This window comes from Plutella xylostella, chromosome 10 (genome assembly GCF_932276165.1).
Source record: "Plutella xylostella chromosome 10, ilPluXylo3.1, whole genome shotgun sequence".
In the NCBI taxonomy this organism is placed as follows: domain Eukaryota; kingdom Metazoa; phylum Arthropoda; class Insecta; order Lepidoptera; family Plutellidae; genus Plutella; species Plutella xylostella.
In genome coordinates this window covers 10,836,975-10,851,638 of record NC_063990.1, presented here as the reverse complement: position 1 = coordinate 10,851,638, position 14,664 = coordinate 10,836,975, and the positions used below count along the sequence as shown (strand labels likewise).

Below are 14,664 nucleotides of genomic sequence, written 5' to 3'. Positions count from 1 at the left end.
CTTACAAACCTCCTACCAGTTGCTTACTCGTAAAGTTTACATAACATTACCAGCTCACTTTATTGTTCTATTCATTGCAACTACGAGTAGGTACCTAGGTACCAGTTACCACTCTCAGGTAATATTTTAGAAGAAATGCCCGACAAAAAACGCCAGGCGAGTTCATAGACACGGCAAGGATTAGGGTCCACACAGCGGGAAGCGGCAATTGGAGGTCCTTATCTGAGGCCGTCACTGGAGCCAGTGCTTGGGCGAGTAGTGGCGCAAGCCACAGGTCCAGAGGGGGGGCGCCGCCACTCGCCTGCCAGCCGCCGTCGCGCCCGCGCTCACCCGCCGCCGATTTAAAAAATAATTACGTTCGATTTTTAAAAATTAAAAATGTTCGCCAATGTTGTGTTGAGGTGAAAGTTATATTTTTTTGTGCGTGATATATTCAGCCAGTGCTTGTGAAGGATTGTTTTGTGAGGAACCTGTGTTATTGGAGGCAAGGTAATTGGGTGTATTTGTACTTATTTAATTTTTTGAAGGTGATATTATAAGCTATATATTTTTATAGCTTTTATTTTTTATAAGGTATATTCTTATAGAATAAATTTGCGATAAAATGAATGACCGATTGCAAAAGTGTCGGTTCGGCTTTACTTTCACAAGACGGAGTGCAGTGCCACCACTGCCCCGAGTTATATACCCTTCTAGAAACTACTTATTTTATATTAATATAATTTTTTTAAAATTAACTTAAGTTGGTGGGTTTTAAATTGCTTTATAAATTAGGTTCATAATTTTTTAAGCCAATTTTAAGATTTATTCCTCCTTACAATATTTTTTTACACAAAACATTTTTTACGTTTTTTATCATATTGTTTTTGGAAAAAGCTTTATCCATTTACTTTATAAAGAACTTGAAACTGCTAGTTTGCCTTGCGTAATTTTCATTTGAATATAAATAAGATATACTTAAAATAATGACATTCTTGTTTTTACGTATGTATCAAATCAAATCAAATCGCATTTGTGCCCTGTAGTAGTTATATGTTGGTAGGTACCTACATGTGCTTTCTTATCTAAAACTAGGCAGATCCCTACCGTAACGCCACCACCTGAAATTCAACATAGGTGGCATTCTCAAACAAGAACATAATGTAAGTACTTACTTATATAATTTTTCAATGCTAGTATTTTTTTTCTCGATTTTAAAAATACTTAAAATTTTCCGTAGCTGCAAATTTTCAGTTCAAAATGCATATAAGTAATTATGCTGAGCTGTGCCTGTGCCCAACAGGGTCCATAAAGTTCTAATATCATGTAATTTACACCTGTGAAAAACTTATGAATGTAATAAATGATTGAGTATTGAGTGGTACAACCCAAAAGACAAATTATTACTCTACAGCCAGTCCCATTGCATCTACCTGTAGCAAAATGCTATAAGGTAACACTTTTTGCTCTCGAGGCCTCGTTCCGAAATCTAAAGTTGGCTTTAGATCTACAAAAAACATAATAAAAACTGCATTAAGATTTTATCAGATACGCACACTCTTAGTTTACAAAAACTTTTTCGGAATAATATTTTGCAGACCGTAAGTAGGTATTTATTATGAGTACGAGTATAACCACAGACACAATAGATTTTTAACTGTCTTCGATTTTTCGGGATGTGAGTGGCACACCTTTGAATTCAGCTGAAAGCTGACCTATTGGCTACAGCATTATGCTGAGTTTGGACCTTTTTAGGAACATAAGATGAGAAACATAAACGTAGGTACTCTGAATGCGTTTTTCTAGTCGTGAGATGATTTGAATGAGTTTATTCAAATCCAAACTAAGCATTCATTTGCCACCATAGTTGAAGATTTTTAACAATGTTTATATTATACATATACTTAATTATGTAAATTAAACAAAGGATATTATGTAGGTACGATAATAAAGACGCTGTGGTTACAATCGGAACAATTAATGGAATTCTTCTTTAGTGTTTGTTATTAAATGCCGATCTTACATTTTTTTAAAAATGTTCTTCAGTGGTTTCATACGTTTGAAAAGTTACCTACGTTTCAATTTTCAATTTTTAGTATCCAGTGTAAATTTTATTGAAAAGTTGTTATCTATCAGCCCTAAAACAGAAAACAGACAGCATAACCCACAAGCTTCTATAAGATAACTCTTACATTCTTAGTCAGATTGTTTACGCTTTTAGTACTCACATAGGTACTTTAATTAGAATCACTCAAAGGCAATGGGTAAGTAACCACACGGGAAAAATAATACAAAAAATAACTGAATTTAACCGGATTCAACTTTGATACAGGTTTAGTGTCTTATATACCTCTATATGGGTATAGCTATGTATAGACAGAGTTACCGAACCAAAGGTCTGATCCTAGCGGGACCTCCTTACAACAATGGCTAAAACATACATATACCTGTTTTATAAAAATACCTTATACAGGGTGTATAAGTACATGTAATCCCGTTAGGTGGTGATACAAAGAAAATTGACATTCTTGTTCTAAGTATTTCTGCTTTGTGGCAATAAACTATTTTTCTTTCTTTCTTTCTTATTCTGACAAATGAAACGTCAATGGCAGGTGGAACATTTTCATTGCTCGTGAGTTTAAAACCTACACATTACCTATATACCATAGACCTACTATATACCTACTATATACCTACTACAATTATATAGGGAAAGTAGGCTAGACTGTTCGCAACGCATCGTGGGAATATTTATAAGTGAGCAAGATGCATGCAATGAAACCACATCGTTTTCTTAGTTCATTTTATAATTTTATATCCCCTTTTTAGGTCACCGTGATTGCCTTAATGAGGTGGTAAACCAACCTAGCTAATCTAACACCGTATTTAAATAGGTATGTAGGTACTGCAGTGACAAAAACATATTTATGTAGGTATTAGGTGTATAACCGCCTTGGAATACTTAAATCTGAAACTTGATATAGTGGCTACAATAAATTTTAATATACATTATTAAAAAGTAGGTAAGTACCTCTAATATTTTTTTATAAGAATAAAGTCACCTGAATAGTAGATTTTTTTTGTGCTCATTGAGAAGCTATTATTTAATTAATTAAGTACTAAATATTGCATTAAATACAATAAACATTATTATAATTATGATTTAAGTTACAAAAGAGGCAGAATGGCAAACGTCATCAGGATTGTGATTATAAATGATTGCCGCCAGAACTAATTGCTACAAATTATAAAGCTAAATAATAATAATAATTACAAAAGTAAATTTGAATATTCTATTAAGGCACAAAGATTTTAGGTTAGTTAATCACGAGTGTGGTTACGTCAAACTAATGTGTCAATTAAGTAATCAGTCGACCTAAGTATTTACTTAATGCATGTGAGGAGATAATGAAGTCGGTTATTGAACTAAAACTAATTATAATTTCTCGGTAGGTACTTAGCAAAACCTTTGGACCTAAACATGATAACTAACCAAACTGAGACTGTAGACTGCGGGACATAATATATAAAGCGTGATAAAGGATCTAAGGACTAAAGAATTAAAATTAACATAATTTTTTCACTCGCGAGCACTGAAAAAAATTCAATACTCGCGATTGTAATAGGATATAGTTAACAAGCGGTCGAATTTATCGATACAAAAAGAAGAACTAGAAAACTATTTTTTTTTCAGGCTTTGCTTTGCCTTCAAAGCATTACCGTGGGAAATCCGCGATACTACATTAGCAGATTTAAAATGCATCTACAGCTGTTTCTTCACTATTTGTTCTGTGTATACTAAAGAAAGCAAGTAGGCTGTTTAAAAATAAAATAAAAAACCGACTTCAAAAAACCACTAAAATGTAAGTAATAATTTAAGGTTTACACAAATTATATGTGACAGTACAAATATACCTAAGCAGGAACTGTTCTTTTTTGAAGTTGGTGCAGTGACAAAGTAATCTGAAGAAATATGGCACCAACTTCAAAAAAGAACAGTTCCTGCTTAGGTATATTTGTACTGTCACATATAATTTGTGTAAACCTTAAATTATTACTTACATTTTAGTGGTTTTTTTAAGTCGGTTTTTTATTTTTTTTAATTATTATTTTATTTTATAGTTTTTAGTTTATTTGCAATAATTTTTAATCAAAAGTAAGATGCAAATGATACCAAAAAGTCCTACTAATCAATTCGAATCATTCAAGCCTAAACACGAGGTAGTTGCTATATACCGTTGAGGAGTTCCCTTGACTGCCTTCCGTTTCCATCATCAGATCAGCTCAAGGTCACCATCATATTTTATTATTATAAGAACTATATTTACGTTCTTAATTTCATAAGAATCGGTTAATATGTGTCCAAAAAGATCCCGACGAATTGAGAACCTCCTCCTTTTTTTGAAGTCGGTTAAAAATGGAAATTCATACCCTGTTTTTACCCACCCTTAGGGGTGAGATAAAATTCTGAAAAAAAAATGGGACCACCTGGAAGCTCAACCCAATACAACAAAAAAAGAATTTTCAAAATCGGTTCATAAACGGCGGAGTTATCGGTGAACATACATAAAAAAAAAAAAAAATATCCCGACGAATTGAGAACCTCCTCCTTTTTTTGAAGTCGGTTAAAAAATAGAGAGGAACTTAATTTTTGTTCCTTTTATAATGAATAGGTAGCAGCACCTTAGTAGCCATTATCGTAGACTTAGGGTGGCTGTTACGAACTTCTATTTAAATACTACATAAATTCATTTAGCTAATTGCGTTTAATGCACTAAACAATTTTATCCTAAACATGTTTAGCTTCATAATTCACCATGGTATTTCGATTACTATTTAGTTAAATGCGTTTAGCATCCTGCGATTTGTTATTTACGTTCAGTTCCACATCTTTTTAATGAGAGACTTCATATTTTTTATTGAACATTCGTAACGACTCAGCGTAAAACGGAGTCAATCTATCAATTTCAAACATAGACAAAATAACACTATTTATTTCAAAACAAACATAAAACAAAACTTATTTTGGCTTTCACCGCGTGGTGGTGTTTGTATTTATTTGTTGTTGTGATTTCAAAGTAAAATGAATAGTCAAGCAACTTCTTCTCGTGTTCGTGCCCCTAATTTTACAAGGGAAGAACAAGATTTATTGTGCAATGTATTGGAACCATACTTGCACATTATAGAGAGCAAAAAAACGTTGTTCCTGAATGGTATCAGGAGATTTAATGTATTTTTTATACAATAATGCTATTGCATGAGTAACTCTATGAATGATTCTGCAAGCTGCTGTTGGTTCTTCCACACCTATCACATCTCCACAAGTAATTAACTGACTGCCAGTTGCATAATATCGGAGTGTGCATAACAACTGGTTCATTGGAGTAACTGCATTATTTCTGTAACAATAATTATAGGTACTTACTTACAAATAAAAGTATAAGATAATGATGTAGTCAGATAACTTTATTATTTCAATACCTTAGCTACTTATCTGGTGGAAATAAATTCAAGATGTTGTTGAATTTCTTGTAGTAGAAGCGATACAGTTTGTTTTGTCAAACGAAATCTCCTAACAAATGTTTTATCCGGTAGTGTCTCAAATAAGTTAGTTCTTTCTGCAATATAGCGTAATGAGCGAGGTCTATTCATAAAGAGAAGTAATTCTTCATCATCGTCATCAAACAAAATATCCCACAAATACATTATTTATTAGATAACCTCAACATAACCTCTGAACAATGACCTCTGAATCTCTCACAGACAACAACTAGACATCACTGAGGAAAAATGCTAGAAATGGAAAAGTTCTCTTGACAGCCGGTCGGTCAGCTGGTCGCCGCGACTGACGCCATGACAGTAGATAAATGTGTTTAGTAAAGTTAAATAGCCATTTGACCGCATTTAGGTTTAACAGATTACTAATCATATTTAAGTCGTGGTAAAAGATGTTTTACGAAATTTAATTTCAAATTGTGTTTAAATAAAAAGTTAAATACATTTATCACTTTTATAAAAGCCACCCTTAGAAGAAGTCAAGTTTTTGCGCACGGCACCCACGGCAAAAAATGTTGCATCGATCTGCCAATAGACTTCTTTTGTGCTGCAAATTCGACAGGTTTGTCACACCTGTTGGCAGAATAGCCTTAGGAGAGGTGGATATAATGTCTTACTATTGTCTTGGACAAAAGAAACGGTCTACCTGCGAAGAAGTACGGACGGACTTGCTAAACATAACACTTCTGCGTTCCTAATTCGTGCGTTATAAGAGCTAAACTTCAAAAACAACTTTTTAAGATTCAGCGTGCTGCTGACTGTACCATACGAAATTGGGATCCTCTTTGTGAAGGTTTTTTTTTATTTTACCTGCAGATAACAATTTAACATCTTACCATAGATAAAGCTTTTATCTAAAAAGATACCTATCAACAATTCTGGGTCCGACAGTTATCAGTTATAATTGTCATAAAGCTGAGCTTTAGATCTAAAATCTTAAGAAAGTATATTTTTATCATTATTAACCCACTACTAGGTACTAACACAACAAATGAAACGTGGAAAAGGATTATTTTCTTATAATCATCATTATCATCCGTATTTACTAATGCATAGTCATAGACATAAGGAGATCCACAACACTTTTTTTTTATATTGACACCAAATTTTGACAGTTAAAATTATTTTATTACCTCTAAACATAAGTTATTTACTACATACGTACCGCATAGGTACATGTTAACATTACAATTATGTGGGTACATGATTGTTTTATTTGAAAGATCTATTTATTCTTTCAGCTTGGTCATTTTGTATGACATTATTATTCAACCAAAGATCTAGCAGGTACTAAGGTAGTTCTTAACCAAGAATACGAAAACCAAAGCAATTTAAAACTTGAACATAAAATTTTATAGTGTACTTATTCATTGTAAAGGAACTAACGTCACCTATATATTTTTCTATAACTTTTAGATTAAATATGGCAATAACTGTATATACATTATATATACATATTCGTACAGCATTTATATTTCGACAGTTGTGGTGAGTGCATTTTTGTTATATTTATTGGATTGAAAGAAAGAAAGAAAGAAAATACACTTACTTCACACACACACATACAGAAACAACACAAAAATAAAATGAACAAATAATAAAAAGTTTAAAGTAAAAAGAGCATTAGATTGAATTAGGTATAAAGTTCTGAAGAAATCTTCATTCATTCCTCTTGTCATATTATAGATAACTACTTTTTGCGAAAACTTTACTACTGATAGATGCTTTTAAACAAAAAATCCAACCTGACCCACGGGGCCACATCGTAACTAATAACTTAACAAATGGTGTGTTTTAATTTGTTGTGGGACAATACAGAGGGTGCTCAGTATTCTAAACACGTACGGCCGTATATCTGAAGTGACGTCACCCTGTATGTATTAAGTTTCGCACGCGCTGTTTCTTAAAAAATCATGGAAAATTCACTTCTCTAACGTAAAACTACAATGAAAGCGGCATAAAGTTAAAAACGAAATTTATAGTTAAAATACGTTACCTTCCTAGTTTTCATGCAGTTAATCGATTTAATTTATTTCGAAAATGGTCCGTCCGACCTTGGGTTAAATCAAGGTAAGGTTTAGAGTGGAAATAGATTAAGACCCGTACTTACTTTTTATTTTTATTTAATGGTTAGTGGCAGTTGGATTTAATGTTGAACTAACCTCTCAGCTATATATAAGTTGAAAATGAAAGAGATTGAAAAAAATTAAGAAAAAACAAAAGAAAGTTGCGATTGCGCAGCACATAATGTTCTTGTTTTCCAAAGAGATTTATGTCTTTGAGATCTATATTAAAAATACCACCATGTAGCTGTTTGTGCGTTATAACTCTATATTAAAGATGTTTCATTGAAAAAATACTGAGGATAAATGCTTACAAAAAAACTATCTTTAAACAAAGTCGACATGATTTCAATATTATACTTATTGCACATCTCTAAATCCGTTACAAGATTCATCGTAGCTACAAAAAAGTATAAAATTCTATAAATATAGTTTGCTAAATGAATATTCACGATTTCACATACAGATTTATCCCTCTCATATTCTGTGTCGACGTACTTCATTGGCATTCTTAATTCATCAAAATTCATAACCAATTTCATACGCGACCTCACTTTTGTGAGTAATGTATTTTAATCTGAAATAATAAAGTATGGCCAAATTGTTTATTTATTCATATTTATGAATGCTACAGCCCACAGGTTAAAGTTTATAGGAGTTGCAATCTTCATTTGCAAGCCTCCAGCGGTACTCAAACTTTGCCACTAATTACAGTGATTTATATTGTAAAAAAAAAGAATTGCATGCAATATTTTACTACCTCAGTGGTATTTTTAAATAAAAAAGAACCATTAAAAAATAAATTGAACCGTTTTCTTGATGTGAAACAGCCGATTCCACGTTTTTCTATATTATTTATGTTGTGTATGACATACATTACATAATACTTACGCCTATATTCAAAGCAAAATATGTACTTACTAGAAAGGTAGATTCATTCACAATAAAAAAGTCTGTTGGCGCTCATGACTGCTCTGAATATCTAGTCTCATAAGTTAAAAATAAGTAGGTACAAACTATTTTCACATATTTATTTCAACTAGCCGCTAGTTTGAGAGTCTCAGCCCACACTCATCGAAGGTAAACTACAAGACATGATGCACTCATAGAGCACCATAAAGTTGTCGGAAGCCACCCAAGCTCGGAAGTCATTCGCCCCACCCACCATTCAGGCTTGAGGCCTATCCACCAAGGACTACCTCCCTGAAGACCCGAGTAGTTAGCGAAAAAAGTGAGGTAAATACCCCTTTTTACTACAATCATTACCGGTCACTGACCAGCCCCTAAAAGGGCAGAGCGTTTAACGGAATCATCTCTCTAAAGATTTATTGCCGAAATTAAAATTTCTGCACCTTGTCATTCGCAGTGGCGGATCGTCAGGCAAATGTCAATGTCACAAGATTTTTTTGTACATTTCGAATCGATCTACTGTATATTTTAATATTGATTGTGATGACATAAAAGTCCTTTGGAGTATTCGTTGACCTTAGAATAACTCCAGACTAAAGTGGAAGACTTTTGAATACTTGTGACAGTTGCACAGTCTATTTCGTGTTTGCAGCAAATAAAAACTAATTCTGTTGCTTATAGGCCGAAAAATTGTTACTACAGTGAAAAATATAGGTACACTTTTCACGAAGTGATTATATTTTCGGCTTCTGTTTTCTGATTACAAAGTGAAGAATTTAATTGGCAGCTATAAATCTTAATAGTCACCATGAATTAAGAATAAAATTAATAGTTACAACAACAAATATCATAGTATCAAGGCCTGTCATACTGATTAAAAAAACTAACCTCTTACTTCCTGAAAATAATACCTAATCCAAATATCGGGCAACCTTCAGCGTGTAACTTATTATACATTCGTATAAAAACGTAGGCAAGTACCTACTTAATGTACTTAACCTACCTTAATTGTTAAAATTATAATACTTAATAAGTCTATAATGGGGATTAGTTTGAAAACGTGAGCTCTCAAGTAATTTTGACCACGTGATAATTTACAATAGAGATTATTTCTTCTAGCTATTGGAAGGGAAAAATATTCTTACTCGTGTTCCACACTTCAATAACTATTATTTAAGCCAACATAATTATAATGGCTTTATAATATCGATGTTTTTTCGTTTCTTTTTGCGTCTTTTCAATAAATTGTAATAGGTACTCGTACATAAATAGGATGTTCTATCAGAATAACATCGATCCTTACAAAATTAGATTATTTCCTACTTTAAGTATACTTTCGGTTATTTGTTAAAAGACGGTAAATGTACACTATAAAAAATACTATATGGATTAGTTTATTAATGTACTTGATGTATCAATTTTCCGCTAGCTTACGTATGTTTCGGTTGTGCTAAAAAAGATTGGTCATGTGATACACGAGACCTCAATGACAGATCTCATTTAGATTACCACTTTATATTATTTACAATATGTTCCGTGATCAACAATGTACTTTTACATGGAAATCTGTTTGAATTCATGCGACGTATTTGTTTGAAATAAAATCATTTATTAAATAAAATACAAAATTTATCAATTGTTTGAAATTATATTGGTAGTTTAGTGAATCTATAATAACTTTTTCAGTGATCCATATTCCAGACTAATAGGATGTTGTTTATTTGGAAAAAACATGCTTAAGTACACAATACATAACTTAACAAAATGGTACAATCACCTTTGTAAGTTGCTATTTAGTAAACTCACAAACCGCTTGTAAGTTCTAAGCATAAAAATTTGTAGTTTGACAAGTAAAAAAATTGTAAATCTACTAATGAAGCTGAGGTACCTACCTTACCTATAAATTAACAAAATTAACCACTGCACATCACTTGGACACGTTTTATCATTATAATTACCCACCGAGCTCACAATACATGCTAAATACAAATAAAAAATATATATTAAAAAACAAATAATGTCAGTCTTTAGGGTTCCAAAAACCGGTCGTATGACGGAAACAAGTCCAAAGCCTTGGAAACAAAAATAGCAGAAGGAAAAGGCAACGCACGTATTCAGAGCAAATGCAGCTCCTTATTCGTTAGTAGAAGCCTTGACGTGGACGAAAAAGACTAGCTTTAAGGATGCAGGATTCTTTGCTCAACCAAGGAGGGTCTTGTAGTCCTGTGAAATTATCCTCGAAGGAATAAGGAAACTCGAATATTTCGGGTACCCCCAAAGACCCTCACGACATTTGCGCACCACCCTACTTCTTGAAGAAGTTATAAACAACCAGATTGTTTAATGTTTCGTGCTGAAACTCTCATCTGTTGTGGATGGTATAGAATAGACTTATGTCCAATGAAATTATGGTTATGTAAAATTGTCAACCCAATGCAGGGAATAGGTCCTTTCACGCAGGGCAGCCTTCAATAGTATTAGATAAACGTCACTATGATTTGATTAGCTGTATTTATTTTCGGTCTCTGCCAGATAGGGTGAAAATAAGAATCGAAAAGGAATTCATAAGACTTCATCTATAGCACGATTTGAAAAGATTTAACTACTGAGTCCAGTTGTTTATGTACTATTTACGAAGGCAATCAAACGAATGTGGTGGTTTTCCCTTACAAGTGGTGAACAGAACCTGTATTGCACTAGCAGTTTTAGGACTAACAACTTTAAAGCTGCGTAAGGCTGTTCGCTTGTGTTTTAACGATTAGATGTAACAAACTGGTATTATACTAATTTGTTATTTATCTCGATGTCGAACTGACGTGTAATAAGGCTGTTGTTTTGAAGGACTCAAGTTTTTTGTAGTTAATGAATTATTTATAGATAACAGGAAAAGCTTACGTCTGTAATGGTCAATATTTAGTGTGAAACGTCACGTCATTCATTTCAAAGTCATTTTTAAGTAACCAAGAGACAATATATCAATCAAATTCGGAAATCGTTTGGTTAAATAAAACATCTAAAGTTACACAAAGCTTACTAAGTACCTATAACGAAAATCATTTATGATTGAAATTAATCAAACTTACCAGGCTAAAATGAAACAAACAAAAGTTAAATTACTTAAAAGTAAACACGATTTATATCCCTAAATATGCAATCGAGAGACCTGACAAGTCTGCCAACACAGCCATGTTGGCAACAATGACAAACATTTCCAGTAACCTGCCTGTAGATAACAATGACGAAAAATCCAGTATAACTACTACCTCCAAGAATCTAGCATCTAGATAATCCGAGGCAACAGCTTCGATGTGTATCTGCCATTATGCGTGCCACCTATCGTTACATCGCGGGGCTTACCAGCAGACGCTCGGCTTGATTACTGTCCACTGCTCAGCCAGCCGCGGGGTTACGTCACAGCTGTTGCAGAATCGCCACCACCACTTGCGACACCTCCTGCCCCCCCTGCCTCCCTGGTCATTAAGGGACAACAACCTTGATTTTGAATTACATAAAACGATATATTGAATTCGTAATTAGACGTGTGTTATGTCATTATATCACACGGAATCGAAATGTTGGCATTGCAATATTGGGCCGGTTCGAGACAGTTGCCCCATACAAAGACGTATGGGTGCTGAGGACTGACCTGGTCAGATCAATTCAAGAACGTGACGGAAGCATCGAGACAAAAACAAGATCTTGACCCAAATTTTAAAAGATAAAGGCGAAGTTTTGCGATATTGTAACCTGGATATGCGATTGTTTGCGGATGTGTAACAATGGCCGAGGGTCACACATTAGATCCATATTTGGTTATGGACTCATTTAGTAATCGTTATTCAAATAAACGATAACTTAATCTGTGAAAAACACAAATAAAGTTATTCCAGCAAAGAGGACACATTTAATGCAGATTACTGTGTGCTTAATAAAACAGAAGAATCAGAAAGGCAGTTTCGGCTTCACAAACAAAACAATTCACCAAAAGACACAAACGAAAATCCCAAGAAGCGGAAAAAATTGCATTCCGTAACAAACACGATAAAAACCTGTCACTGCACAGGCAAATAGCCGATTGCGCTAACATTAAGGCAAAAATAAGTCCGCGGCACACATAAGACTTGGCCGCGGTGTTGCGACAGGCCTTACCTCTGCTACCTTCGGGCAGGTCAAGACCTGGACTTTCTCTCGTGACGTGTCTGTGACGCGGCAATAGGGAATGCGTTGCTCTAAATACGATTGGACCGGTTCTTGTGTTATTAGTTCTAAGGACCATACAAATGAAATTAAATGAAAAAAGCAGAGTTGGTATACCTACATATTTATCAGGAGGGGTGGCGCCCAGATTCACATTGAATATTAAATGTATAAAATACAAAAAACTTAGGTCAGTTCAATTCAACGGGTGTTAAATATAATAATATGTCGAACCTGTGTCTAGTTTTTGTGGTGAGGCCGTTTGACTTATAAAATAAATGTAACAGTATGACATTGGGATTTGCGTCGCTTTTAAGAGTATAATTAATTCCGACCAAAACCAACCTTGAGATATTGGATTGATATTGAAAAGATTGGTAGCAAGAGAACTGTGTTACAAAAATATGTTTCTAACATAACAATTTTCAATGTTGCTTTTTGTCACCCTGCAAATTGTAAACGATTGTGTTCAATGAACTTTAATTTAAACTTTATCCACCTTTCTTCCATAAAACAATCACCCCATACCGCACATTTCACAATAGCCACATTATTAAACAATAAGATTTTCTATCAGTTTAACGCGAATGTAGATCTAGAAGAAATAGAAAGTAGAATTCCTTGCCTGAACGCGATCAGTATCATGTCTTGTAATTTACCAACTTTACTCCACTCATCAGTCACGCTACATGTAGAGAAACAGTAATTATACATACATAACCGTTCCACGCCTACCTCTTTGAGGGGTAGGCACGGACTATCGTAATCAGACGACACAGTCAGGCTTCAGGGTTCCAAATCATGAAAAGTTGATTATGGCGCCCTTTCAATTTTGGGTAGGAAATACTTGAGTACCTGGGTATCCAGTGTCAGATTCACTAGTTATCAATAGTTTCTTATATCATTAGAATCGATCATAATTCAGCATAGGTATTTATGTATGATGGTAGTATGTGAAGATTTGTCAAGTTATCCCTAACCTGGCCTTCTTCGATGAGGGAATTATTTGTTACTGTTGATAAGCTTAATATTTTACTTCTACACCCCAGGAATATTTCCTAATCATAAAAATATAATGATTTATGTCACCTTTGCCAACTGCAGACCAAACTAGGGAACTAACTGCACAGAATACTAAGTGACTGCCTTATGTGACGGTCAGCTGTGAGCTACTCATCCTTGCAAATTTATTTCTTGATAATATATTATAAATTTATATGTGTTAGTTTTAGGGGGCTAGGCTGGCTGAGCTGAATTAAGGGCATATGTATAAAGGTTGCACTCGAGAGAGCCACGTACAGATATTTCGCCCCATCTCAGAATAGAATAGGATGCATATTGCATACTTACCTATGAAACTGCTCTTCAATAAAAACATTTTCACAAGCTCCCGGGATACTGCTCAGTAACTTCACAGTAATGACCACAATTTCCTTAGGTCATACTTCACACTCATCTAGAATTGAACTCCTTAACCAATAAATCTGTATCGTACCCTCGCAACATATCCAATCATTATAAACTACGCAGCTTGCCCAGCGTATCAAATAGGTTCACAGATTAGTCACAGTGGAAGTGGCATAAGGAAAGGCACTTGCAGCCTCGAGGCATAACCTCTGGGGCTCTGGGGTCCATTTACCTTGCCGCAGCCTTGGCTCTCGCCGGCTCCAGATGACACGAACTGTCAGATGGTCAAACGAGTATTGTGTAGTCTTTGTTTTTGAATTTGGAACGCTTGGTTGCGTCCGATTTATTCTAATTATGCACTCAAGGGTTTTTGAAGGATCTTTAATTGGTTTTTGAAGAGTTAAATGAACTTGGATACAATGTTTAACGAGTTTTAGATATTTTTTAATTCAATAGCGATGATTTTACAAGTTCTATATTTATATAACTTTACAAGGGGTAGGCTTAATATTTTTTGATGTGGTCTACACTACATTGCTGTCGATGAACGACA

General features: G+C 34.1%; 1 protein-coding gene across 2 annotated transcripts in view; it reads left to right on the top strand.

Moving 5' to 3' along the window:
• The first annotated feature begins 275 nt into the window (after nucleotides 1-275).
• The window catches only part of LOC119693623 (patched domain-containing protein 3), a 35,982-nt gene continuing 21,593 nt past the window's right edge, over nucleotides 276-14,664 (top strand). For both annotated transcript variants that reach the window (XM_038117461.2, XM_038117460.2), the window contains exon 1: nucleotides 276-489. The gene's annotated coding sequence lies outside the window, so the exon portion shown is untranslated. The remainder of the gene's footprint in view (nucleotides 490-14,664) is intronic.